Source organism: Pinus tabuliformis, chromosome 2_2, assembly GCF_031772625.1.
Source record: "Pinus tabuliformis cultivar Carrire ecotype Pingquan chromosome 2_2, CPIR1, whole genome shotgun sequence".
NCBI lineage: Eukaryota > Viridiplantae > Streptophyta > Pinopsida > Pinales > Pinaceae > Pinus > Pinus tabuliformis.
In genome coordinates, this window is record NC_142300.1 from 168,113,471 (window position 1) to 168,140,499 (window position 27,029).

The window sequence follows — 27,029 nt, forward strand, 5'->3', positions numbered from 1 at the left end:
GCTTGTGTTTGAAAGTTTGGATTTTCATTTTCAAAAAGAAAACAAAATTGGTTGTTCTTGACTTATTTGTGATTCTGCATAAATTGGTCCTTAGCTTACATCTAGCAAAGTAAAACATCCTTAAAAAAGACTTTTAGTAGGCTTTGACTTCAAATAGGTTTTTATAGTTTGTAGATCTCAAAGTTAGTCATTTTCATAGTTTTGAGTGTTTTATTAAAAAATATAAAAATCTCTTTTGGAAAAAAGTTTGTTTTGTAGTGTTTGAGTGCTTTGAAACGAAAAGGGAAATTTTTGTGAAATAACTAGTTGTCTCGTTTTGAGTGCTTTTGAAAAGAAAAAACTCTTCTTTTAATTTGTTGAATTGAGAAAGATTTTTGTTTACAAAGTATTTGCATTCTCAAACTCTTTCTTAGTTTAGAAGTTCATCGAAGAGAAAAAGATTGTTTAGATCATCTTAGGTGCATTTTTAGTGATTTTGAGTCGAGTCTTCATACCACGAGTTTCATCTCCGCACCTTTGGACTTAAACAAAAACCACTAAAATTAACGCTTAAAGTAAAATTCACCTAGTAACATTTTTATTTCTAGGGCTCTGATACACCAACTTAGCTTAGGCTAGTGTCTTGGAGTAGGAGAGTAATTAACTCTCCAAGACAGTAAAAACAAACAAGTAGTTGTATCTTGTGGTAGGGAAGAAATCCAATTTTTGCATTTATGCTCTGGGAAAGCTCCTCTTAAAGGAGAAGCACAATATCGTGTCCGAACTAGTGTGGGAATCAATCCTTCCTCATTGGGAACGACGCCAGATATTCACGTATTAAAAACAGTAAACATCGGATTAACCATTGTCGAGGAGCCTGGGGTCACTTGTTGGTAAACCTTGGATTATGTCAAGGAGCCTTCAAGGGGATTGAGCTTGCTACTCTGCCCTTGCATGCGTATCGGATCGTAGACTGTTCCCCCAGGTATATTTGTCTCAGTTGGTAACCTTAGTGGCCATATTCTTTAGGAATCTTCCTGAGGTGACAATGGTGGGAAGATCCCACTGTACCTGGAGCAGACGTCGACTAGACTCACTTGGATTTTCTGGGGGGTTCTCTTCACTCGAGATGGTTAAGTGGAGGAACTTGTGCCAGTCTATTCGTTAAGCAGGTTGCCGGGGTAACTGTTCCAACCGCCATTTCTGTATTGAACTCTGCGACGTTGGATTTCATCACCAACTAGTGTTTTCGGTACGGAAAGTTACTGTTTGTGTGTGTTTGATATCCTAGATTCTTTAGGCGTGTGATTCAAATTTGTTTGGTTCTTTAGAGACTTTAGGTGCTTTTCATTGAGATTTTACTTTGTTTGCATGTGAAGTAGTTAAAAGTTTTCAACTGTGGCTGAATTACCAAGACAGTCCCGTAGACTTCGGGGCCAGTCTCCTAAGTTTGTAAACGTGGCTGAGTTACTGAGGAAGTCTCGTAGACTTCGGGGCCAACCTCCTGAGGGAGTACCGAGCCAGCTTGAAGGCTTGAAAGTCCTTGTAACTCCTAAAGACAGTAGAGTTGGGTCACCTGAGGAAGGAGAATCTTCTTTGATAGTACATCCTGATTTTCAACCGTTAGTAGCAGAGTATAATCCACAGTCAGTGTCTGTTTCCGAAATCGCTGGTAGCTTTTCATCTACTAGTGATATAGGTGAAGAACCCGAAATATCCGAGCCTGAAAGTGAATTTGCTGCTACTCCGACATCGGGGTTTGTTTCTCCAACTTCTAGTGGTCCTGGTTCACCTAGGGTAGAAAGAGTAATCACCCAAGATCTTCCTTATGGACTTATTGCTATTGAAGAACTTGCTCCGGAAGAAGAAGTAGGCATCCCTATCCCTGAAAATCAACCTGTTATTGAATTAAGGGAGCGTGAATCAATTTTTTACAGTCCACCTAGGAGTAGTTCTTGGTATCTTTCTTTGACTAATTTTCTAGAAAACTCAGGGTTAAGTTTTTCACCACCTCGTGCTCCTTATCACCCAACACCTAGAGGTTTTTATACTCCCGTCAATATGGCAGGACAGTCATCCATGTTTACTCAATTGCCCGAATCTTTTTTGTACGACGGTCCTTCTGTTCCCTCCGGGTATCAGTCACTTTCTGGTACTTTTTCGGGAGCATCTCCTCAACCCATTGAGCAAGGGTTATTAACTGGAAACAATGGTACTAAGCCATTGAGCGTAGAAGACATTCTTATGATGTCAGGTTCTATTCCCAATCCTCAACCTCAAGGTGGCCAGTTACCGCCTGGGGGGCAGCCTCAATTAACACCTGGGGGGCAACCTCAAGGTACACAATTTGCATCTGGGGGGAAACCTCAAGGACAGTACATACCTATGGGACAGTACGTTCCTCGAGGTCAACCCCAGACTCAATATGTACCCCAAGGTCAACCCCAGTATCAATTTATACCTCAAGGTCAACCCCAGTATCAGTATATGCCTCAAGGGTATCAACCCCAAGGTCAATACTCGAACCAAGGTTTCCAACCACCCCAAGGTCAAACGTATGTTCAAGGAATGGGAAATGTACCTTTCAATTATCAATCCTACCCTCAATCTGGTTATGGTCCTCAGTATTCTCAACCAGTTATGGGTCAGTACCCTGGAATGAATATAGTGTGGGATCCATCGCAAGCTCAACAGGTATTGCAGCCAAGTGTACAACTGTCATCTCAAATTGGACAACCTTTAGTTTCTGGTTCACCCCAGCAACTAGTCCAGTCTAACATTCAAACTTCTGTACCTTCGGTAGTTTCTCAGCCTGGGCCTAGTACACCTCGTACTCCGCCTCAAACAACTGCTACAACTGTCGCAACATCTGTTCAATCTACCCCACCTACTTCTGGAGTATCGACAGCTCCGGTTTCTACTGTTCCTGTATCTACTCCTCAGACATCTTTACCACCGTCTGGATCTACGATTCAAACTTCGGTTCATATGCCTGTAGGACAACCTGGTTTAAGTAAAGTTGTCACAAGTCAACCACAATTCACCTATCAACCGTACCAGGGACAGTACCAATTCGGTCCTGCTGTGCAGCAGCCAGTCTATCAGTATCAACCGTATCATGGGTACACTTATCAACAACCTCAACAACCCCAATACGGTTCGGTTAATCCTGGTTTTCCAGGAGGATACAATATCCCGAACGCGATTCCTATTCCTAGTTATCCTGGATATCCTCCTCCTGGGGTTGGTCTCATGACCCAGAGTTTTAGGGATCCTAATCGGCAGTTACCGTTTATCACAACTTTGGACTTACCTGACTTGTCGCGCCTAACAAACGATCCCATCAATTATCTTCCGTTTTGGCCGCCAATGCCGAATAAGTTACCAAGTGACATTCCCAAGTTCGAAGGTAAATCAGGAGAGGACCTGTCGAACCATGTGATGACTTACCACCTCTGGTGTGCGTCTAACTCCATCACAGATGATTCAATCCGTCTTAGACTTTTCCAACGCACTCTAATTGGTCTCGCGGCCAAGTGGTACATTGAGTTACTGCGAGGCACTTTTTATAATTTTAGTCAGTTAGCTACCTCGTTTTCAACTCATTTTCAGTTGCCAGTCCGATATGGAAATGGCATGGAACTGTTAACTTCGCTAAAACAATCGACATCCACTTACATTTCAGATCATATTCATGAGTGGAGACGTCGACGACGTTTAGTGAAGGTATTTATTCCCGATCAAATATTGGCTGAGTGGTTTGTAAAATCTTTGTTGCCAAAGATCACTGAAGATGTTGCTAAAGTCGGAGTTGTTACTGAGGAGCGAGTAATTGCTCAAGCACAGTATCTTGACTTGGTCTATACTCAGTCAGGTACGTTACACGAAAAAATCCACGATCTTCCCAAGCAAAATCAAATCACTGTAGCTCCTTCGGGATCTCATGCCGCCGATGGTATGATTGGCACGATTAACACTAAAAGCAAGAAGAAGTCTTCCAAGAATTCTTCCCCTATCATAACCTTGCCTGATTCCCCAACAGGAGATTCTTCTGCAGAGATCTCCGCCTATATTCACGTTGTAGAGTCATCTACAGCCAAATCAAAATCCGGTGGGAAGAAGAATAAAACGGACAAAAGTTCAAAGGAGAAACCTGAAAAGGCAGAATCCAATGATGAAAAGTGCAAACCTCGTTATCCTTGTATCATTTGTGAGAATGAACATTTTACAAGAGACTGCCCTCATCGTGCAGAGGTTGCGAAGATTGTCAAGGGTTCCCAAACTCCTGATGTTTTGAAGGATCCTTTTCCCGCTCAAGACAGTAAGATGATAGGTTCATCCTCGAGTGCCAATGAAGAACCCATACTGATGATGTCCCATGTTAGGATTGCGACTCGATCGCAAGATTATGGTAGTAAGACTCCTATTGATGGTAAAGAAGCGGAATCTTCTCATTCTATTCCATCAACCTTAGCTCCCGGTTTCGATCCACTACAGATCGAGAAACCTAATCCAGACTTGGTAATCAAACCGCCCGCCAAGGGTATACTTCGAAAGTCAGCTTTCAATCCACATGCGAGAGCGGCTCAGAATTATAACATTGTTGAGGATTTAGCTGTTTCACCCTCAGCAATGTCGGCTTTGGAAGTGCTGCAATCATGTCCAGCACAACGTAAATTACTTTTGTCGGCTATAGGAGCTGTTGACATTCAGGACCCGAACCTAATATTTTTCGATCTAGAAAATAATACACCATGTTTGCCTCATCAAATGGCTTTCCAGATTCCAGTGATAGTAAAAAACAGACCTATTCATCGGACTGTAATTGATGAGGGAGCCTCAACGTGTATTATGTCGATACAGTGTTGGAGATCGCTTGGTTCTCCTTCGCTAAATCAATCCCTGACGATTCTAAAGGCCTTTGATGGCCGTGGGTTTCATCCTTTTGGCATTCTACAGGATTTTCCTATAGGGTTTGAAGGAAAAACCATTAGTCTAGATGTGGAGGTGGTTGATGCCCCTCTAGATTACAACCTTCTCTTGGGTCGAAGTTGTTCTTATGCTATGACAACGATCATTTCATCGGTCTTTCGAGTAATAAATTTTCCACATAATGGAAAGATCGTAACAATAGACCAGCTAGCTTACTTTTCATCCGACCCAGCCTCTTCGGATCGTATTCAGCATGTCGGTAAAACGACTATCCCATATAAGGATGTTGGAGTAGGATTATTTAAAGATGCCGGTTTACTGGGAACTTTTCCTTTTCCTCCAATCAACGCATCATCTTCATTTGCAACCATTCATATGATTACATCAGACACCATTGTTTATGATGATCCTTGGATCGTTCCTTCTGAATCTGAGATCGACTCATTTGGTAACGCCATGCCTTTGATTCCATATGAAATTGCCTATGAAGTCGTGCAGTGTTTTGCCGACCCATTTTCAACCGAAAATGACTTAATGAATGTGGTCCGTGAGGAATCACTTTTCACATCAACCTCGGATTTAACCACGTTTTCTAAACTTGTTCACTCTGATGAGAAAATTCGTGAAATCCTATGTGTAGATGATTTACCATGGGAAGATCTCCGTCACAGATCTTCGTTTTTACCTGAGGATGATCGTTTTGAAAATGATTTCTCATCAATTTTTACAACTGAATATGTCAAGGAACCTCAGAATCTAATGAAACATCCCGATTCAGATTTAAATTTGGGAAACATCTCTCGAACTATTCCTATTGACATTTCGGTTAAGCCCGGAATTGTTGAGAACATTCATATAGGTACCTCATGTATAAATGACGAAATTCAATTATATAAGGCCCTATTTCAAGAATTCCGCGATGTGTTTGCCTGGTCCTATGAGGAAATGACAGGAATTGATCCCGCGATTGTTGTTCATGAGATCAAGACTTACCTGGACGCTAAACCCGTCCAACAACGTTTGCGTCAGATTCACCCACGAAAAGCTGCTGCAATTAAAGCAGAAGTTGAAAAATTATTGAAATCAGGTTTCATTTATCCGATCCCGTTAACGGATTGGGTATCGAATATTGTTTCGGTTAACAAAAAACAGGGAACAATAAGAATATGCATCGACTATAGGGACATTAATCGAGCCTGTCCAAAGGACAATTACCCAACTCCCTATATCGATCAAATCATTGATGATTGTGCCGGCAGTGAAATATTTTCCTTCATGGATGGTTTTTCCGGATATAATCAAATCAATATTCTACCTGCCGATCAACCAAAAACGGCTTTCATTTGTCCATGGGGGACATTTGCTTATTGCAAATTACCTTTTGGGCTTAAGAATGCCAGAGCAAATTTTCAAAGGGCGATGTCTTATGCGTTTCATGACATCAAACACATTGTGCAACCATATCTCGATGACTTGCCTGCTCATTCCTTACATCGAGCTGATCACCTCGTCCATTTACGAGCAATTTTTATGAGGTATAGGCATTATCAGATTCGGTTGAACCCACACAAATGTGTCTTTTGTATAGAAATGGGTCGATTACTGGGATTTGTAGTTTCAAAACCCTACATTCGCGTTGATCCCTCGAAGGTTGAAGCTATCATCAAATTGCCTCCTCCTTCGAGTCTTCGCCAACTCCAAAGTTTGCAGGGGAAAGCAAACTTTTTACGACGATTCATTCCTAACTACGCTGAGGTTACAAAGGGTTTTACCCGGTTGTTGAAGCAAAATACTCCATTTTATTGGGATGAGATAGCTCAGAAATCTTTTGATGCACTCAAACACGCGTTGACCCATGCACCGTTGTTGCATCCTCCCAATTACAACCAGGATTACTTCTTGTATCTCGTCGCCTCTCATTCCACCATTGGATTGGTCTTAGTTCAGGAAGATGAATTCGGAACGGAACATGTGATATATTACCTTAGTCGAAATTTAAATCCAACTGAGCTAAAATACTCACATGTGGAGAAATTGGCATTGGTAGTTGTTCAAGTTGTCCAACGTTTTCGTCACTACATTCTACTACGTAAAACTACGGTAATTTCGGACTGGAACCCTATGATCTACATTTTGACCAAGCAATTGCTAGGGGGAAAGTACTCTAAATGGATCGTTATCTTACAGGAGTTCGACTTGGAATTTGAGAAATCTAAGTCTAAGAAATCTTTAGTTTTGCGGAGTTAATGTGTGACTTCCCGTGTGCTGACACGGAAACTGTGGCGGAGGAGCCCATTGCGGACGAATCCTTGTTTCTAATCAGCACTTTAGATCCGTGGTATGGGGATATCATCGTTTATCTCCAGACCCAATCCTTTCGGCCAGAAATTTCAAGGTCAGAACGTCGAAAAATTCGATTCTAGTCCCAACAATTCAGGATTATTGGAGATACTCTTTATCACCGTGGGGCAAATTCTGTTTTTCGACGTTGCTTAACTCACGAGGAAGCTGAAAGGGTTCTAAATGACTGTCACTCTGGAGCATGTGGCGGTCATATGTCTGGGTTTGCCACAGCCCAAAAGATATTGCGCGCTAGCTACTTCTGGCCGTCTTTATTTAAAGATTGTATTACGGCGGTCCGAAAATGCCACAACTGCCAGATTTTTGATCGTAAGATGCGTGCTCCACCTGCTCCTCTCCACCCTATAATTACCGTTGGTCCTTTTGCCAAATGGGGTATCGATTTTATTACATGTAACCCTCACTCGGCCGGGGGGCATGCGTATATCATCCTTGCGGTATATTATTTTACTAAGTGGGCCGAGGCGATGCCTACATTTGAGGCAGACGGCAAGACAGCTGCAATTTTCATGTTCAATCATATAATTGCTAGGTTTGGTGTCCCACAAGCGATAATCATTGATCATGGGCGTCATTTTCGAAACGTTATGATGACTGAACTTACAGGCCAACTTGGTTTACGTCACGATAGTTCAACCCCTTATTATCCACAAGTGAATGGTCTGGTTGAATCCATCAACAAAGTTTTAGTCATCATGATCCGACGAATCATTGGGATTCATCGATCGAATTGGCACAACATGTTATTTTCAGCGCTTTGGGGATACTGAACTTCGGTAAAAACATCAACAGGGTTCACTCCTTTCCAACTAGTCTACGGTTTGGAAGCTGTGTTACCCATTGAATGCAAAATCCCGTCACTGCAAATGGCCATCGAGTTACTTCCAGCCACTTCCGAAGAGGAAAATCGTTTGTTATACTTGGCTCAATTAGATGAGAATTGACGTGATGCTGCATTGGCGATCAAGACTCACGCAAAACGAATGAAAGCTCAGTATGATCGAAATGTGACCCCTCGAAATTTTTCGGAAGGAGATATAGTCTTAGTTTATGATCAATCTAATGATAAATTAGGCGCTGGAAAATTAGTTCCTGTGTGGCATGGTCCCTATGTTGTCAAGCGAAAGCTAGCCAAAGGGGCCTATGAGTTGGTAGACTTTGACAGGGACTCTTTGGGTAAACCCAGAAATGGCCTTTACTTGAAGAGGTATTATGCTTAAAAGAATAGGTATGGAGATTTTTAGTTAGGATAGTTTTTTCTTTCTAGCTGGTGTGTTTTAGTTTAAACAATGTGCTTAGCTTAGAGAGTGTTTTTTCATCATTATTCCTGCTTATCTTGGTTTTACTCTTGATATTGCAGATGTCGATGCCTCTCCAGACATACATTGGTTTCGTTGATGGTGCTTGTCGTAATATACGGAACATCTCTTCCGCAGCTTGCGTTATCTATTTGCCTTCTGACGAGTTAGTATCTATGCATGGGGTAAGCCTCGGTCAAACAACGAACAACATTGCTGAGTATAGTGCAGTGATTGAGTTATTATCTGAATCTATTTCATTTGGGATTCGGAGTTTGATAGTGAGGTTAGATTCTGAACTCGTTGTATTACAGCTTAATAGAGTGTATGCCATTAGAAATCCTGTGTTGTTAATATTATTTTTGAGAGTGCGTCTCTTGGAACGTGAATTTGATTATATTGAATATCAGCATATTCCAAGGTCTTTAAATACATTAGCAGATGCAATTGCTTCTCGAATGTTAAATAGACATTTGCAATAATCATACATGTAAATTTAAAACCATTCCATAACATGATTTAAAAGATAAGTCTGTAATAGTGATATATATATATATATATATATATATATATATATATATATATATAGGTGCGTGTCAAAAAATACATCGTCCTCGATCATAGGTTGAAAAACACCTTATGATCGGCAAAAATGATAAGTACAAAAAACAAAAAATGTCACATGTGCCCACAATAGGCGATCATCCTATCACTGGTGATGATCTCTATAAGAAACCACTGCATGGGCCACCTTGCAAAGGAACCTCCTAAAAGGTCCCGGGACCCCAATCACATAGCGTTGAAGTCGACGAGGAATGTCGTCTATAGTGGTCTCAGGAATATCTCCTGTCAAGCGTTCGAGATGACCCTCCAACTCGGCCAAAACCTCTGTTGATTTGTCCTGTGGGGCTGGCACGGGTGCAACTGGTTGTCTCCTCTCGTAAGGCCGGAGAGCGGCTGGTCGCTGTGGACCCACATCTGCATTTGAAATTTTTACTATCAGTTTTGAGACGATGAAAAAATAACAAAAAAATTAAAATAAAAAATGTTGAAAAGGATTTTACCTGACTCGTCCCACTGCTCTCCCGATGGAAGAACCATGTCTGGGTCACCACAAAAATCTATCCTAGCATAAGGGAAGTCCTTAATAGAAAATACCTGGTGTTCCAGCCATTGGAAATACTCAGGTTTGAATCGAGCAACCTCTCTCCTCTCGTCCGGGTGACGGGCCATGACTGCGACCCACCGCATCAGTTTAGGCTCTCGAGGAAGCCCAGCTCCAACAGTAAGGTGTTGTGGGATCAGCATAGGAACCCTCTCCAGGCCAAAACTCACGACCAAAGCCCCATAACCAAAGGTCTTTAGTTGTCCGTTTTTGGCCCTGGTCAGTTGGCCCTTTAGATTGGCCAACACAGCATCGCACCAGTTGAAGATGGTGCCTCGAAAGCAATCAACTGCCATACGCATCTGGGATCCGGTGGCAATATGTAATGCGGCAGCTCCGCAAAGTCTGGTGACAGTGAATGCAATCACCATGAGCTCAGGACGGGATATGGTCTTTATGTCTATCCCTTTGTGTCTAGCCTGGCTGTTGCAGTACTCTAGCCTAAGGCTATCGACAGATTGGCCACCTGGCGTAGCCCCAAACAGAGTCAAGTCTTCACCTCTCTTAGGCAAACTAGTCAAGAAATATATGTCCGCCGGCTCGATTTCGAGCTGGTGGCCACCAATGAAGAAACATTGGTCCTATATGCTCCATCTGTCAACCAACCACTGTAAGAAATCCACCTGAGCCCTCATGCCAGGAATGGCCCAGTATTTGTACAATCCGCACGCCCTCAAAGCATCAAGTGAAGGCTAATGATTCCATGCAGCAGCATCCACGTCCTCATGCTCTCGTTCACGCCAATCTAGCATGATGTACTCTCTGCATCAAACATAAAGACAAATTAAATTGCTAGAAATTATTTTGTGTGGTCCATTTTTGAGAATTTTTGGGTTAAAAACCCTTGCGGCGGGGACCGCACCCTCCGGGTTAGACACAGTGTGTGGGACCGCACTTTGTCTACATGGAAGGTGCGGACCCCGAGCTTTTTCCCAATGGAGAAAAATTCGGGGTCCGCAGCCTCGCAATGGTAAACCTGCGGGCCCCCGCGCGCGGGTTTTGTGCCTAAAAACCCTCCCAAAAATGAAAAAAATGACTAAAACAAGAAATTAAACTGTTAAAAATGAAGAGTGGGATGATGTGGATTACCTGGAGAAGACGGCGTTTGATTCCCACGGTTGGATTTTCTGCAATCTTCACGAGAAGTTTTTTGAGCAAAAGCACTATTTTCTCACCCAAACTCAAACAGTAGAAATGAATTGACAAAGGCCCTTTTTATAAGTTTTTTGAGTAAATAAATTGCAAATTTGTTTATGTTTCACTTTGAAAAGGTATTTTGCGACATTTTTATCCATTTCAAACAGGTATGAGTAATGTTTGTGTTTTTGTGCAGAATAAAGGATTATTTAGGCGAAATCTATCATTTTCGACGAAAAAACATGTAGAGTCATCTTTAAGCTCTTTTTTGACTCCTAAAACATGAAAAGATTGCCGAGTGTTTCTTTTAAACTCGTTAAAATGGAATTAAAAGATGGTCCACTTATAGCTCTTTTCCGACCGTAAAAAACATGAAAAGATTGCTGGATTTTTGTCATTTCAAATTCGATATCAGTCATAAAACGACGTGTCATTGATCACTTTTTTACTTTTTCGGGTTAAAGGCACTAATGACGAAAAGTACTCCTTGGTCGTAAAAGATCAAGCGGTTCTCTCAAGTATTATTTTATACTTTTTTCGGGCTTGGGAGACACAAATTTACGAAAAAGGTCAACCCTGGAGTCTTCTTAAGTTTTTTTAGACTCTCTAAAATTGAAAAACGCCGAGTTTCTCCTATACTGGACTCGTTAAAATTTCACAGTAAAGGACCTGTTCAATTACAAATAGGAACGAACCACTCCTTCTTAGGGTTCAAATTTAAACTAAGTTGGACTCATCCGAAGGATGAGCTTATAATCAAGCAAATGTTATCCTCCTCAAGCTTGTCAAAAATAAAGAGGTACTTGCCAGAAATGGTGGGGGAAAAGAGAGAAAAATGAGCCTGTTTGTCATACTTTGTAACCACTCTTGAGCACAACACTTTTATTCACCTGGGTTGGGAAATCCTTTGCCTAACAGTTGATCAAACCACATTGAAAGTCTTCAGCCGGTTTCTGGGTATTAACTTTGGGTCAATTGTCACCAAGCCATCTGTCGTGTCGTTATGTGTTCAAGAGATCACTGCCAATAAGCCATTCATCTGCAATATATCTGTCATCCATCTTGACCATCCCTGAATCAGTCCTTGCAGCTAAATTTCTTCAACTTGATCTATGATTTCGTGTTGTGGGTTTGCCTACGACGGATCGCTTTCTATTGACATCAGCTCATTATCTAGAAAGATGATCTAGGAATCGTCAGTACCTTGAGATCTGCATGCCTCAATGGCAGGTTTCTCGCCTTTGACGACAGTTTACATCATTGACTTTCGATCAAAGGATTCCGTGACATGTTCGACATCAACACATTTATTCGCATCTCATGGATTGTACTGGGTACTTTGAGAGCCATTGACATCATTGGTGGTTTCTCTCACACTTGTTAACAATTTACATCATTGACTGGTAATCAAGTGGTTTCTACCATGTTCGACATCAACACATTCATTCGCATGGATAGAATCGTACTATTTCGGGAAGTAGAAATGAAGACCTTGGATCTAGTTTCCACAATCCAGGCTGCGAGAAATTTTGTATTCATTATATAATGGACTATTCATAAACAGATGGCTGCGTCCATACTGTGTCCACATGAGTCTATACTTGTGATGCTTTACAAGATCATTCCTGTATCAGAGCAGCAGTTAGTTTTCCTAGTCAGTTTTGATCTGAGTATGGGAATGCCTACCTCAGTGATGATATGATCTCATATATATATCTTGCATTGAATGTTTTTTTTTACAGGTTCCAACCAGGTTCTCCACAAGATGATCCTCGAAATGATAAAGTACTTCACTCTTCCTAAATGATAAGAAATCCTCATCTACTACAGACTTCGCACTTTAGGGGGCAATCTGTTACACAAAAATATCGTCACCATGATTATTTGCAGTCAGTATGGGTCTATCATCACTTGTATTGTCCTCCTAAGCAAGTCTCAGACCTCAGCTCTTCATATCAAGCTTTGGAAATGAGAGAAAGACATTAAAAATCAATGTAACTCTGGTTCCGCACTTTCTCTCATGGTCACTTGCGGTCCCGCACCTTCTGTGTACAAAAGCTGCGGACCTGCCCGCTCTGTCCCTAACGGTGTAGGTGCGGACCCCTGTGAAAGTCAAAAGGCATAAGTTTTATTTTAAAAAACTCACTTTAGGTTAATTCTAGAGGTTTCTAGAAGGAATTTTGATGTGGATTGTTCGTTCTGAGGTGGTTCATGCATCCCAAAAGAGAAGGAGCTAATCCCTTGATGAGAGGAGCTATCCCTTTGAAGGAGGGCTTTATCCCTTTGAAGGAGGACCTAGTAACCTCCCTCCATTGCACTATAAATACAGGCATTGGGCTGGTTGCTGGAGAGGTTAGAAGCTGAACATTTTTAAGGGTAAATGCTGGTGAAATCAAGACTTCCTAGTTAAGCCTAAGAGGAGAGATCACATACCTTTTTGGTTTCATTGGGGAGTGAGTGAAACTTGTCAAAGTAGAGGAGACTTCTTGTTGGACCCTGGGAGGAGCTTGTACAGCGTCAAGGAAAAGGTTGTAAAGTTCTTCTTCTTTTGAATTAATACAATCAAACTTATTTTTCTCAACAAGTATCTTATGTTATTTGTTTCATGGACTCCTTGACTTTCATGTTAAATATGTTTTATGCAATTGGCTTTTCAGGTGCTAATTAATTTGTTTACCTTGTTTGTGTTTGCAGATTCGCTAAAAGGAGCTCATTTGGATCAAGGGAGCGAGGGCATCCACAAGCTTGCATTGGACCTAAGGTAGGCCCTAAAAACACTTGTTTGCTATTGTTTATCAAAGCATATTTAGAGAAAGATAGTGTCTGGTTGGTTTGCTTGTCATTAGGTCTTCTTTAGATTCTAGGAAGGTCTATCTTGTCCGCAAGATCGACTTATTCCGTGTGACAGGTGGATTCTAAGTTTAGGGCCTAGTGATTTGGTGTGGATTGCAGTAAAGTCCAAGAGAAAAGGAGATGGAAAATTCCTCAAGGATAGTTATGGAGTCTGGAGGCATTCCAAGCTTGGTTTGGTTTTGTGATATCGGTCCTAGTTTTGGTGAGATCACAGTTTGGTGTGGGTGGAGGCGGTTTAACCTTTGGATTCCCTTGGCCATTTTTTGATTGGTTTATATTCATGCTTGGAATATGGCACGAGGGTTACTGGCTTAAAGAAATATTTGGTTCAACCATGTATATGGTTGGGTGGTACATTGAAGTCCCAAACCTGGTTGGCTCTTGCCTATGTTTAATAAAATCTAAGTTCTCTTTCTTTTTTACTTATTATTATGTGGCCTTAATGGTTGTTATCTCATTATTATTTACATGGTTTAAAGTTGGTTATAAGCATGGTTATATGATTGGTTATAGTCATGGTTATTTCATGTATTTACTTGTAACTGAAGGATAATGGGTGCAAGACCTAATTGATGTCAAAACAGTTAATGGAAAATGGTGGTGATCCTTCTTGTCAAGTCTCATATGAGTTATCAATCATTTATGCTATGTCTTGTATTCATGTCTTGTAGATTGTATTGATGCAAAGTGTTTGACAGAATGTCAGTTCCGGTTGGGGATGGTTAGGCCTAGTCCTGGAGCTAGTTTTTGGCTTCCAAGTCTAATTGTCGTGTAAATTACGGATTTTGAAAGCTACAGGGGTTTCTAGGAAGTGAATTATATTTTGGGCATGAAAAGTGGCACAAATCTTGGAGTCGCAGGCACAGGACTGAGAAGAAAATTCCCCTGTCACACCCATGCCTTGTTATGGGAGCGACTGGAGCCTCCTAGATGCACCGTTATCCATATCAAGTGAGAATCTAGGGGTTTGATGCACTAAAATCTTAGCGGGACCCAGGGACTAGTCATGGGGATGACTGGGAAGGCTTCTAGGAGTCTTGTAGTAGGTATGGAAGGTCTGTGTTGTGGGTTTATGTCAATTCCAATTCCTTAAGGTCACCTAGGAGGTCGAGTCTTGTCTTAGTAACCCCTCATACCATGTTTACCTCGGGTAAGCCGATGAAAGTGGGCAGGTATGAGGGGAGGCATCATTACAATTCTGTTGTCTATCTCCCTGATTGTTTTGGCCCCCCCCCCTAACCTTTATAATTCCTCCTACCTCATCCTCTGCTACCCTTAGTATTTCTGACTGATTCTTCTTGAGGTATTTGATATTTTTGAGCAAGACATAATGTTTTAGTATTAGAATTGTGTAAAGTTTCTTTGTTGTCAAAAGACTTCTCTCATTTTGCAATTTTTCCTACTAATTTGTCAAAATCTAAATCTTTTAATTGCCCACTAGCTTGGAGATATTCCTAGTGTGAATAAACATGGTAAGCAGATTTTATAAAGGTAGTAAGTTGTAGATCAACTTTAACTCCGGTATATTCAATTTCATGATTGATGGCTTTAATTTCAGAAGAAAGTTTAAGTGGATTATTTTCTTTCATTTCTAGATTAAACAACCTCAATAATAACTGGATTATCTCTAATTCGGAATGTGAATCATAAAGCTCTTTCAATTTTTTTATTTCATTATATGTCATTTTACTTTGAATAATGTATCTGCTTACCTATTTTGAGACTGGAGTGGAAATTAAATCCCAATCCTTTTTATCTTGTTGTAGTGGCTACAACTACCCTCCAAAATTTTGCCTACGCTTCGTTTTGGAGCCTCCCTACTAAAATCCCCCATCTTATCTCACATTAACCGAAGTACTTATGCTTTCATTGAGTTTTATCTTTTTTTTCTCTATAGCTTGTGTTCTATTACTTTCTTTGTTGTCTAACCACAAGCTTACCTCTTGACTTGGTTGCAATTCGGTTCAAACCTAACCTTAGTGAACTGTGTAATCCTAGGGGGAAACCAACATTTCTCTCACGAAATGCGTAGTTCAATCCAACAGTGAACTTTGCCTCCAGAATTGTACAGACCCAGCTAGCACCCTACCTTCAGCCGGGAAACTGAGAGGCAGCTTGAGCCACTCAGCCTAGGAGTTGCATAGAATCATTCCCTCAATAGCTGCCTGATGTTATGCCAGAGGGTTGCACAGTCCTTCCCAAAACTATGCAATCTCTTCAGGAAATGCATGATAGATTTTATCGGAAAATAAAAAAGCATCTCTAGGAAGTAGGGATCTATTATTAGTTTTATGAAGGTGGCACAACGTTATCATTAGAAGTTTCCGCTAGGTGTTGCTTTTGTCCTTGATCTCATGCATGCATGTCATGAATTCAATTTTTTCTCAACTTGATGTAATAGATCCCTCTATAGCTCATTTTTATACTCAATCATCAAGCTTTAGCATGCCTGAGGAGATCACAGAACCTTCGGAGCATTGTTGTCATTTTTTCGGGTGATTTTTGATTTTATCATATTTTGTTGCCTTTTCTGTCACTTTTTGCTTGTTTAGCTTGTGAGAGTGTTGTTTCACTTGGTTTTTTGAGTGACTTCTAGTGTTCTAACTTGTTTTATATTTTAGAAGTGTTGTTTCAAGTTTTTCATTGCCTTTCCCAAGTGTCGCATGCATTACCTTGTTTTTGCACTAATGGTCGTCGTTGCGGTGACTCTCTCCACATGCTTCATTCTCCTTCTGTTTGATTGATCCCTACACTTGTTTTACTTCCATGCATCATCACTCAATTAGATCTGCACTCAGCATCACACCATCCTTCAGATCTGCTTGATTGCACACTCCCCTTGGGCAGATCTGGGCTCCCCTTGCCTGGATCTCACATTCACTTGCATGCACTATGCAATCTAACAGCTCAAGGCCTCTGCCTTGACTTCTGGAATTGCATAGAGGTTTTTTTGGCCTGGCTCCAACTATGCACTACACAGTTCTAGGAGATAGTATCCCAACTTGGTCACTGAGACTGCCTAATGTGCAGTCTCTCCCAGGCCTTGCCCCAGGCTGAACTACGCATTGCATAGATCCAATAATCAAGCTTTCACACTGACTGCTAGGAATATGCAATGCTCAGTTCTAGACATAAAGATTTCACACTGACTACTGGTATTGCACAGTGCTCAATTCCCACAGTCAGTCAGTCACCCCTGCTGGTCAAAATTGCACGATCCCTCTCATTAGATGTCCTGATTGTTGCTTGATCATGTTGTGAAGTTAGATTTGTAAGAGCTAGTGTTTGCTTGCCATGAGTGTCCTTTTTGTCCCACAAGTACCACATTCATGAAGCACTTCTCTCCAGTAGTAATTGTACCATGGCACTAAAGAAATCTTCTTCAAGAAACAACACTAGAAGTAGTACCAGGAAAGTAGTTGAGAAAGTGCCAGTTAACTTGCCAATATATGTAGACACTCAACTATCTATAGAAAAGGAGTCAACACTAACATGGCGACAAGTCCAATAGTAGTAGCAAAAGGCAACAATCAGTACAAGGTCATAGAAAGAGAAAGTTGTTGACATAATATAAGGAGAACAAAGCTGCAGAGTAAAAGTGTATTCAATCTTCATGCAGGCAACTTTGGAAGCAGAAGAAAAAGGAAGCAAAGGACACCAACAGTAGAGTGGAGGAAGAGAAAAAGCAGAGTTTGTAGGTAGTAGAATTGAAATTGCAGGAGACGAAAAAGAAGCTGAAGTAGGAACAAGAGCTAAGAAGAAGAGAAAGAGAAGAAAAGAAGAAATAGGAGGAAGAAGAAAGGCAAAGTGCAAGGACAGAGAAAACATAACCCATAAAGGTTGAGGATTTAGAATAGCTAGCAGCTGAGGTAGACAGTGAACAGATGTAGGATCAGGAATTGGCTCAGCAGGTTGAGAATATGATTGAACAGACATGGAGTTAGAATAGGAGCCATGGAATGAAGACACTAATCTCATGATGAGAGCACACGAGGCCACCTCTCAGTCTCCACCACCTCTGGTGTCAGAACCAGTCCCGAGTGAACAAGGAGATGTTTTCCTCCTTGATGATGATCCGATCATGGATGTGTACAATCTGATATTTGACAAGTTGCAGAAGAAGATTGTACAAGCACAAAGGAAGCACTTTCCAGATGATCATGCATCACCTTCATTCTTGAAGGAAAGGGTGATAGTTCCAGACATCAGGAAGCATGCAGCTTCCCTTGCTGAAGCCACCTTGGCCTATACTAGAGCAACAAGCTCCAATCTCAAGTACTTGTTGGCAAGAATGAAAAACTGCAAAGAAATTACAAGCAACTAGGAAAGAGGCAGAACAATCTTGAGAGCAGAGTGCAATTTCCGCAATGGTAGAGATGAGGAACATGATACTCGTTGTAGTATCAACACTTGAGACCACCATGTGGAAACTCTATGATGAATTTGTCACTGTGCATTGATAAGTTGTTCGTGTGCATGGCTTGTAGCAACTGAGTAAGGAGTTTGTTCAAACTCGTAGGAACATACATGCTTCCTCCAATCATGTGCAAGAGTGGACATTGTAGTACAAAGGGGGCCCGATTCACTTGCCAAAGATGATGAAGCCACTTGGAGGGCTATACAAAGAAAATGTTTAGATGTTGATCCAGAACTATGAGAAGCTCCCCTTGTTCGTCAGCACCATACATGCTTCATACACATGGTTTTATAAGAGCTCGGACATCATCGTGAGAACACACAAGATCCCATCAATCAGTTCCCTCAACAAATCTAAACACAAGAACCAGGTCCAACTAGAGATCGATGAGTACATGGAGCAACTAAGGTGAGAGGCCACCAGGGATGACTTCAAGCTGAGCGCACATAACATGTAGGAGTACATTGGTGGTCCTGTCATGGTCAACGTCGTGTTGCACATCCTTCAGGATGAGTTAGACACATGTTCCAAGACCATATACCCAGAAGCTATGGAGGCAAGAGTCCACTATAAGAAAGACACCATCAAGAAGTTTGGGGACATCATCACACAATACGAAGCTTGGCATCAGTATGTGACTGAGAAGCATCAAGTGGAGGTTTTTGAGTTGGTCTTTCACCAAACTTCGGAGTCATAGTGTTTTGTCTTGTCAGGCTATCTATAGCCTATTTTGTCTTACACGGGTACATGTGAAAAATGTATATTATTTGTAAATATGTTTTAAGTGAAATTCCAAGTGTCACTAGTGGAATGTGAACAATCACTGTGTAATGTAATGAGTTATTTGTAAAGAAGTTGAAGAGTCATGAGGGTATTCAAAGAGTCAAAGGGGAATGTCAAGTGTCACCCCACCATTTGTTATAAATAGAACCTCATAACTCATAGAACAGGATTTTAGGAGCTAAGATTTTGGCAAGGCTTAGGCTTAGAGAAGGCTTCAAAGTATTGTGATAAGCCTTGGCTTCTCCACAGTGTAGAGTGAGTACACTTCTTTGGAGGAGCATACAGTGTTGATTACAATGTTCCACTATTGGGGCTAGTGGTTGTTAATGGTGTATGTACGGATGGAACTTTCACTTAATAATATAACTGAGCCATCACGTTTTGATGCATATGTATTTATTGTAGTTCGACTATTTTGGTTACTTTAGCAATGTATGTTTTTTAACTTACACATTTTCTTATGAACTATTTTGTATACAATTGTATTAATCTTGTTCAATATGTGTTGTTGGATTACCCTGTCACTTTGGTTTGTGGATTATTCTGCTTCCAACTTGTGATGTCATTCCACTCGTGTGTTCCTTTCAAGCTGTGTACTATTACAGGCTTCTAAGGGACACACTTCCTTTCCCCCTTTGTGTGTTAAAACCCCCATGCATCTCACTTGAATGCAAAGTCACACACTTGCTTCTGACCAAAGTCATCATACTTACCTCTGCATGCTACCACAGTCAAGGCATTCTATTACCACCCACTGCTAGGACTCCTACTCCAAATGGTCTGAGGTCTAGTTGGGACTTCTTACTGGGGAGATCCCCTTGTATGTTGGTGGGTCTAGCACCATCAACATATCCTTACTCTCCCAAATCTCTAATTTTTTTTCCTCATCATGTGGTTCTATTGCATTACCTCCTTTTCCTTCACAAACTCCATCCCACATATCATTAAAAATAAGTGTATTATTTATTTTTTTGTACCACTCCTAGTAATTTTACTTTCTAGAAATGACAACGCCAACTAAAGATACCAAAGAATTTATTTTTGTAGATAATTTTAGCAGTCAAAATCGTGATTGAACAAAACTCCTTGTTTTTCAAACCCTTTTCTGTTTCGACCAGGCACAAATTTTATTAGGATCTACAAACCAAAAATAACCAAATGTAAAATAAACATACTAGAATACAACCAATATGACAGTGAATAGCCTTCGATAAAGCACGATCAATAACTGGTCAAAGGCATAAGTCATGTAGTGATTACGACCAACGTATGGTAAGTCACGTAGTGATTACATCCAATGTATGTCGGAACCAATGGTCAAGATCAATCGACAAAAATCAACAACGCGTATTAATGCAGTGAGTGGTCCTGGGAGACAATTGTCTATTGTGCAACTCCACACAATCCAACGATAATGACGTCACTTCCCAACATCCAACGGGACCGACATCACTTCCCTTGCTAACATTTAACATGGGCTATGGTCCCGGGTGCCATTTTGAAAAAAACGTTCAACACTAAAACATGTGGTTGTGATTCACTATGGGGGGCACAAAGTAGATTTCAAATACCACCAGTGTGTGGTGTCGGGTGGTTTATAAAACCACCTGCACACTTTCAACCATGTCCAATTCTACTCGTGGTCCCATGCAACTCCGTCAGGTCAAGCACTCTGTCAGGTCATCCACACTCTACTAGGTTCTACAACAAGAACTCCATCAGGTCAAACTCCACACACACTACACTCTGCTAGGTTCCACTATGAGTTGCAACTTCTGTAACAATGGATTCTCATACCATGCACATGGTGCTCATTTCAAGCCATGCAAAGACTTCATTAATTTGCATACCTTTTTTTCTTTCCCTTTGACAGAATAACCTTCTGGTTGAAACATGTAAACATCTTCTTAAGTTGAATAATAAAAATTTTGACCTAGATGATGCAACTCTTTTTTTTTTTTTCCACTGAAAAAAATCAAACCATCTATTAATAAAAGTAGAGAGTTACAGAGCAAATGCATAGCATTTCCGAAGGACTCATTCTTTGCCTTATAATAGGGAGAAGAAATAAGTCACAACTGGTTGACACAAAACCAACGCATCAGTCTCAGCTAGTTGGCAAAGAACCAGCGCGTCAGTCACCACTGGATGACAAAAAAACAATACAGTGAGGAAAAAATGCTCGCTAGTCGCCAACTCTTTTTGTTAAGAAAGTTGAAAGATCAAATTTATATCTAGTTGTCTATGTTGATGGTTTGATGATTATAGGGAACAATGATGAATATATATCATCTATTAAGGATTTAGGTTTACTTCACTATTATCTTGGAATTGAAGTTGATCAAAAACCTCAACGCATTTTTATCTCTCAAAGGAAATATGTTGGAAAATTATTGAACAAATATGGTATGATGGATTGTAATCATGTAGCTACTCCAATGGAACAAAATTTGAAACCCACTTCAAAAGAAGGCAAACCATTAGAAGATCCAACAAAGTACAAACAACTTGTTGGAAGCTTGATTTATCTATCTACTACTTATCCCGATATAACCTTTGTTGTTGGAATACCTTCTAGATTTATGCATCAACCTTGTGAGGGGCATTGGGTAGTAGAAAAAAAAATCTTAAATATTTAAAAGGAACCCAAACATATAGCATCAAATATTCCAAATTTTTAGACTTCCATCTTGTTGGTTATTCAAATTATGATTTTGCTGGAGATAGGGAGAATGGAGTCTCTACTTATGGTTATTTAATGAATCTTGGATCAACATCCATAAATTGGAGATCACGAAAGCAATATGTTCCTGCTAATTAGACCACCAAAGATGAATATGTTTCAACAACTCAAGCTATAAAAGAAATCATTTGGCTTCACAAAATACTTAAATATTTGTAGGAGAAACAAAAGGCTTCAACCCCTCTATTTGTCGACAATTATTCTACAATTTAGTTGGAAAAGAATCCAAAGTTTCATGATCGAACCAAACATATAAACACCAAGTATCATTTGATTCAACATCATGTAGAGGCCAAAACAATTAATCTGATATATTGTCCAACATCAGAACAAATTGCAGATATCTTTATCAAAGCATTGGGGCGTGAAACTTTTGAAAATTTTAGATATTTACTTGGCATGTCAGACGTCCCTTCGAATTAAGGGGGGGGAATTTTGAATAATCCTTCAGGATTTGTATGTAATTATAATTAGGACACAAATTAGGTATTTCCCATATTTCTGGTTATGGTAATTCTTCAAATTTGATTGTATAAATGTCCTTTTGATTAATAATGGTACCGCAAAGTACTATCTTTACATCGTGAAGTTCTCCAGGCACTCATAACACCTTTATATAGATATTGAAGAGGTTACATTATAAGAGCCGACTTGTAGAAACCAACTTGAGGAAGGAGGGAAAAACTAAATTAGAACTTTGAATTTCATAGTTTGATTTGGAGCCAAAATTTTCATTAACTTGAGGATTGCTCATTTAAATTTTGATAAATCATTTTAACTTGATCAAGATAGGATATGAACATTAATTTAAAAATAAAATTTTCTTGTGACATCTCCCTTGGTGTTCCATGACCAAAAATGGGGCTTTGACCTTCCAAAGGTTATATCTTGCAAACTATAATCGAAGCCACGAGGCTTACCATATACTATTGGAATCGGCCCAAAAAGGAGCATCCAATGGTGGTGATATTGATCTCAAACAAACTTGTCTTCTTACCCAAATTCTTCATCAATTGCGGGGCATCAAGGGTTTCCCAAGGCTTCATGACTAGTTGAGCTTCAATTAATGTAATTCAGACAAATATTAATAGCATTCAAGGAGAATGTTGGCATCAATGACAACACCATCCAATAGGAGAATGTTGGTAGTGTTGGCATTGATGTAAAATGGTTATGAATATTAGCACATGTAAGGAGATTGTTGGTGATGCCTTTGATTTCAAAGGTATTCACATGTAATGTAATGTTTCTAGTGTGCATTGAGAGATATGACTGAGTTTATATTCTTATGTATTCATTCCCTATTTGATCAAGTAAAGTTGTGAGTGTTTGGCTGCTACTAGAGCCATTTTTTTGTTTCAAATGTTAGAGATGGAAAAAGTATGTTAATGATGCGTTATCAAAGGTTATTTGTATTCATCAGTTGATGGTGCTTCTATTATGAATATTATGATGCTAATAGAATGTGTTGATGGAATATGTGGTCAACTGCAGAGGTGCATGAAGATGTTGTGATGTAAGTACATGAAGATGTGGTCAAGTGCAAAGGTGCGTGAAGATTTGTGATGTTTTCCAAATGCAGTTACATTAACTAGAAATTTTCTTGCCATCATTTTATCCATGGTTTATGAAATCATTAGATTTATCTAATATTAATCTTTTAATAATATTCGAAGGACCATTTATTTTTTTTTGATCTTCAAAACTTGAAACAATGTGAAATTAACGGATGGACCACAAAGAAACAACTTTGGAATAAAAAAATACACGTTTTCAATTTCAAATTCCTAAGTTGGAATATAAAGAGATAGTGAGTTTTACAAACACATATTTTTGAATGCATAGAGAGTTGAGTAGAATTTTTGTGAGAGACCTAGTTTGTAAATTGCCTGGAAAAGAAAGAGGAAGAAGAGTAGTTGTGAAGCAAAATTAAGGAAACAAAGAGTTGTAAAGGGGGTAGAGACAAAATATAGAACAAAGACAGAGAAACAGGTACTCATAGTTAAACTTTTAGGTAAGTTAACATATTAAAATTCCATGTATTAGGGGATTGGTGTCTCCTTTCAAGCAGTAGCCTAAGAAATAACAAGTTGGAGCCTATATGTGAAAGTGGGTGCTTCTAGCAAGTTTTAGCTTGCAGAAGAAAAGAGAGGTTGAAGCCTCTTGTAGGTAGGATCCTATAAAATTGTTGTAAGTGGGAGTGGGTGCTTCCAACACGTTGTAGAGGGGTTGAAACCTCATATAGGTGGGTGCCTATAAAAGCTTATGTAAAAAGGGAGTGAGTGTTGCATTTAAATCAGAACAATGAAATTTGTGGTTTTTCCCTTTATGGGTTTCCACTTATATCTGGTGTCTACATGTGTTGCTTCTAGGTGTTGATTCTTATGTAGTTATTTAATGTTGTTTACATGTTAAAATCTGCTATGTGTATGACATACTAATGCTTATAAAATAGTTTATATAGCTTTCAATAAGAAAAATAAAAAATAGTAAATTGATGACAATGAATGCACTATACTAATTCACCCATTCTCAATCTAATTAAGTTTCCAACCACATATATTTTTCTTTTCTCGTAAGAAAAATCGTAATTTTATTAATGAAAACAAAACTACATGTGTATATCTTAAGTCGCATTACATCTGCAAATCAATGACTGTAGATCAGGAGTTCAATAAACGCAGAATTAATGTACAAATGGGGAGACATCATGTTTTTCTCCCCTTCTTCTTCTCAACCTTGCACCACTCCCCTTGATACGGCATCGTGGATACAAATGCAAGTAGATTTTCAGTGTTGGGTCGAGGATTGACCTTGTCAGAATCAGAGTTGTCTGGTGTATGTAGTCATTTGGTTCCACTGGTTTCCATTGTGTCTAACATATTTGCTGGTTGTGGTTCCAATAGACCTTGTGGAGTTAACTCCTGTACATCCGATTCTTTTTCTGTCTGATTGTTTTCATTGAGTATGGGTTCTTCCACATCAACTTCCTCCTCCTCTTCAGGGTTTGGCGGGAGAAATTTCCAACCCTTGGGTTGTTTCCCTGTTTTCTTCTTTCTTCAAATGTCTTTTTTTATCTTCAGGACATGTATTTTGTATATGTCTCGTTTTCCGGCATATTCTACATCTAAATGTTGTATTTTCATAATCTAGTGTCTGTGTCTAGCTCTATTTTTTATGTTTCAGTTGTATGCAGTCTGGCAAGCCTTTACTGAGATCTACTTCCACACATATGCGTGCGAATGTATAAATTATTTCCTCCAATATTTGTGTGTTCATTTTAATATATCTCCCAATGATGTTGCATATACCAACAAGTACCTGGTGATCCCAGAAGTATAATGGGAGATTGTGCAAATGAACCCAAACTGACATCTTGGAGACAAGTATTGGCATCAAATTCTAGAAACCATGGTCTGATGAATAGGCCCGTAGACCCTCAAAACGATGGTCCCTCCTATAGTATAATGTCTCTTTCCTCTGATGAAGGGAATTTGACAATGAAAAACCCCTTGAAACAGAGGTGAATTTCATAGTGAAGAATCTAGTTTTTGAATATCCAATGGAAGAGTTCAAGCGGTTTTGGCCAGAAACAGTTGAATCGACAGATGATGGCTTGTGATTCAAAAGTATTACATTGCTCATCAATTTCTGGTATATCTATATTTAGTTCTAGAATATAATTCATCTGCTTCACAATGTATGGACTGGGTTCAATTCCATATTGCTTTGGGGTTATAGGAGGAATTATTCCCCCTTGTAGGATATTCTTAAAAGAAAGACCTCCATTTTTGTGCTTTTGTTGTGAATCTGTGTTTTTTTTTGTTGAACTACAGCCAGTGCCTCCTCCTATTTGTTTTTTTGTAGTGGAGGCCGCAAAACCACCTCACAACCTCTGGTTGAGTGTTATAGTAGACTCTGATAGAATGTTGTAGTCCAGTAAGGTTTTGGGATCCTGTAGTGTTTTTCCCCCATATATCAGATGTTGTAGTCTAACCAGATATCCAATTTGTTGGGAGATGATATTCTTCAGTTGCATCACACAATCTTTTTCCAGGACCCAAACCAAGGAAGACATCCCCGATGGGGTTTTAATAAAAATCTGAAAGCGTTTAGAAATTACCAAAGTTGGGGGTTCTGTGGTCGTCTGGAGCATGTAGGACTGAGAATATTTAGTGTCTCCGTAATGCACGGGAGTCTGTGGGTACTCCTCCAAGGTTCTGATGGCCTGGATCCAGGAATAGAAGTCCCTTATGTGTTTGATGTCCCTCTTGTAGATAGGAAGAATGATAGGTATTGTGGACAGAGGAATGCACATGTTGGCAGAGATTTGGTGTCAAGCCCCTTCTAGCAATCCATGAGCCAGTCCCAAATCTAGCTGAGACACGAGGGGACTGATGGTCATGCATCACCCCAAAGATAGTGGGCATTCCTAGATCCCAGTAGTTGTAGTAGATACTGGAGATAGCCAATCAGATGATATGTTCCCTCCACCCCTCTTGTAGACAATGCGTAGGTGTTGGTGATTCATTAATCCATCCTCTGACGCAACGCCAATTATCCAGTGACCCAAATGTCATTTCCCATCCCTAGCAAGTTGTTTCCTTAATGCATATCCTTGTGCTTGATGCAGGCTGTGGCAGGGGTTTGAGATGTCCATCTGGAGGATGAGCAACAACAAACACTTAAGAGTGGGTGAAGTTGCCAGGGTTAATACCTCTACTGACGAGAGCTTTTCTGAGAGCACATGGTATACCCCACCTCTTGATGCACCAAGGCACAGGGGAGGGCAAGCCCACAGAACTGGCACCACCATTGCAATGAGGAAACCATGGTCTGGCCATCGAGAGGAACATGTCGTAATGCCATGCACCTTCGAGCAACAAGCTGTGAGATCTAGGCAGTAGCTAGAGAACGAGCCCTGAAACTAAAAGAGGTCAAAGGCACAAACCACAATGCAAAAACTAGCCTGCGCACCTTGAAAATCCTTCCTTATGCCACAAATCTGCCATACAATCCAGGATGAGCCTATGGCAGATAGCCTTCTGCTATCCAAACCACCAAGTTGAATAGGTGAGGATGGTCTTATCACCCGGGATGCAGTGAACTCCTTTGGCCGAGTCTTGCCTGTATACACTAAACCCCAAGAGCTTGCGAACTAGCAAAATGATTGTTCCCACTAATGAGGTTCATTAGAATGTCCAATACAGTCAAACATAACCATCCTTCTACCCGGTGCATCAGCTCCCCTGATGCCTTGTGTGCAGGCCAGGGCGGCCACCTCCAAACCATTGATCACCAACCTGGAAACCCTAGTGCCGTAAAGTTCCACTTTTATCCCGTCTATTCCGACCACATATA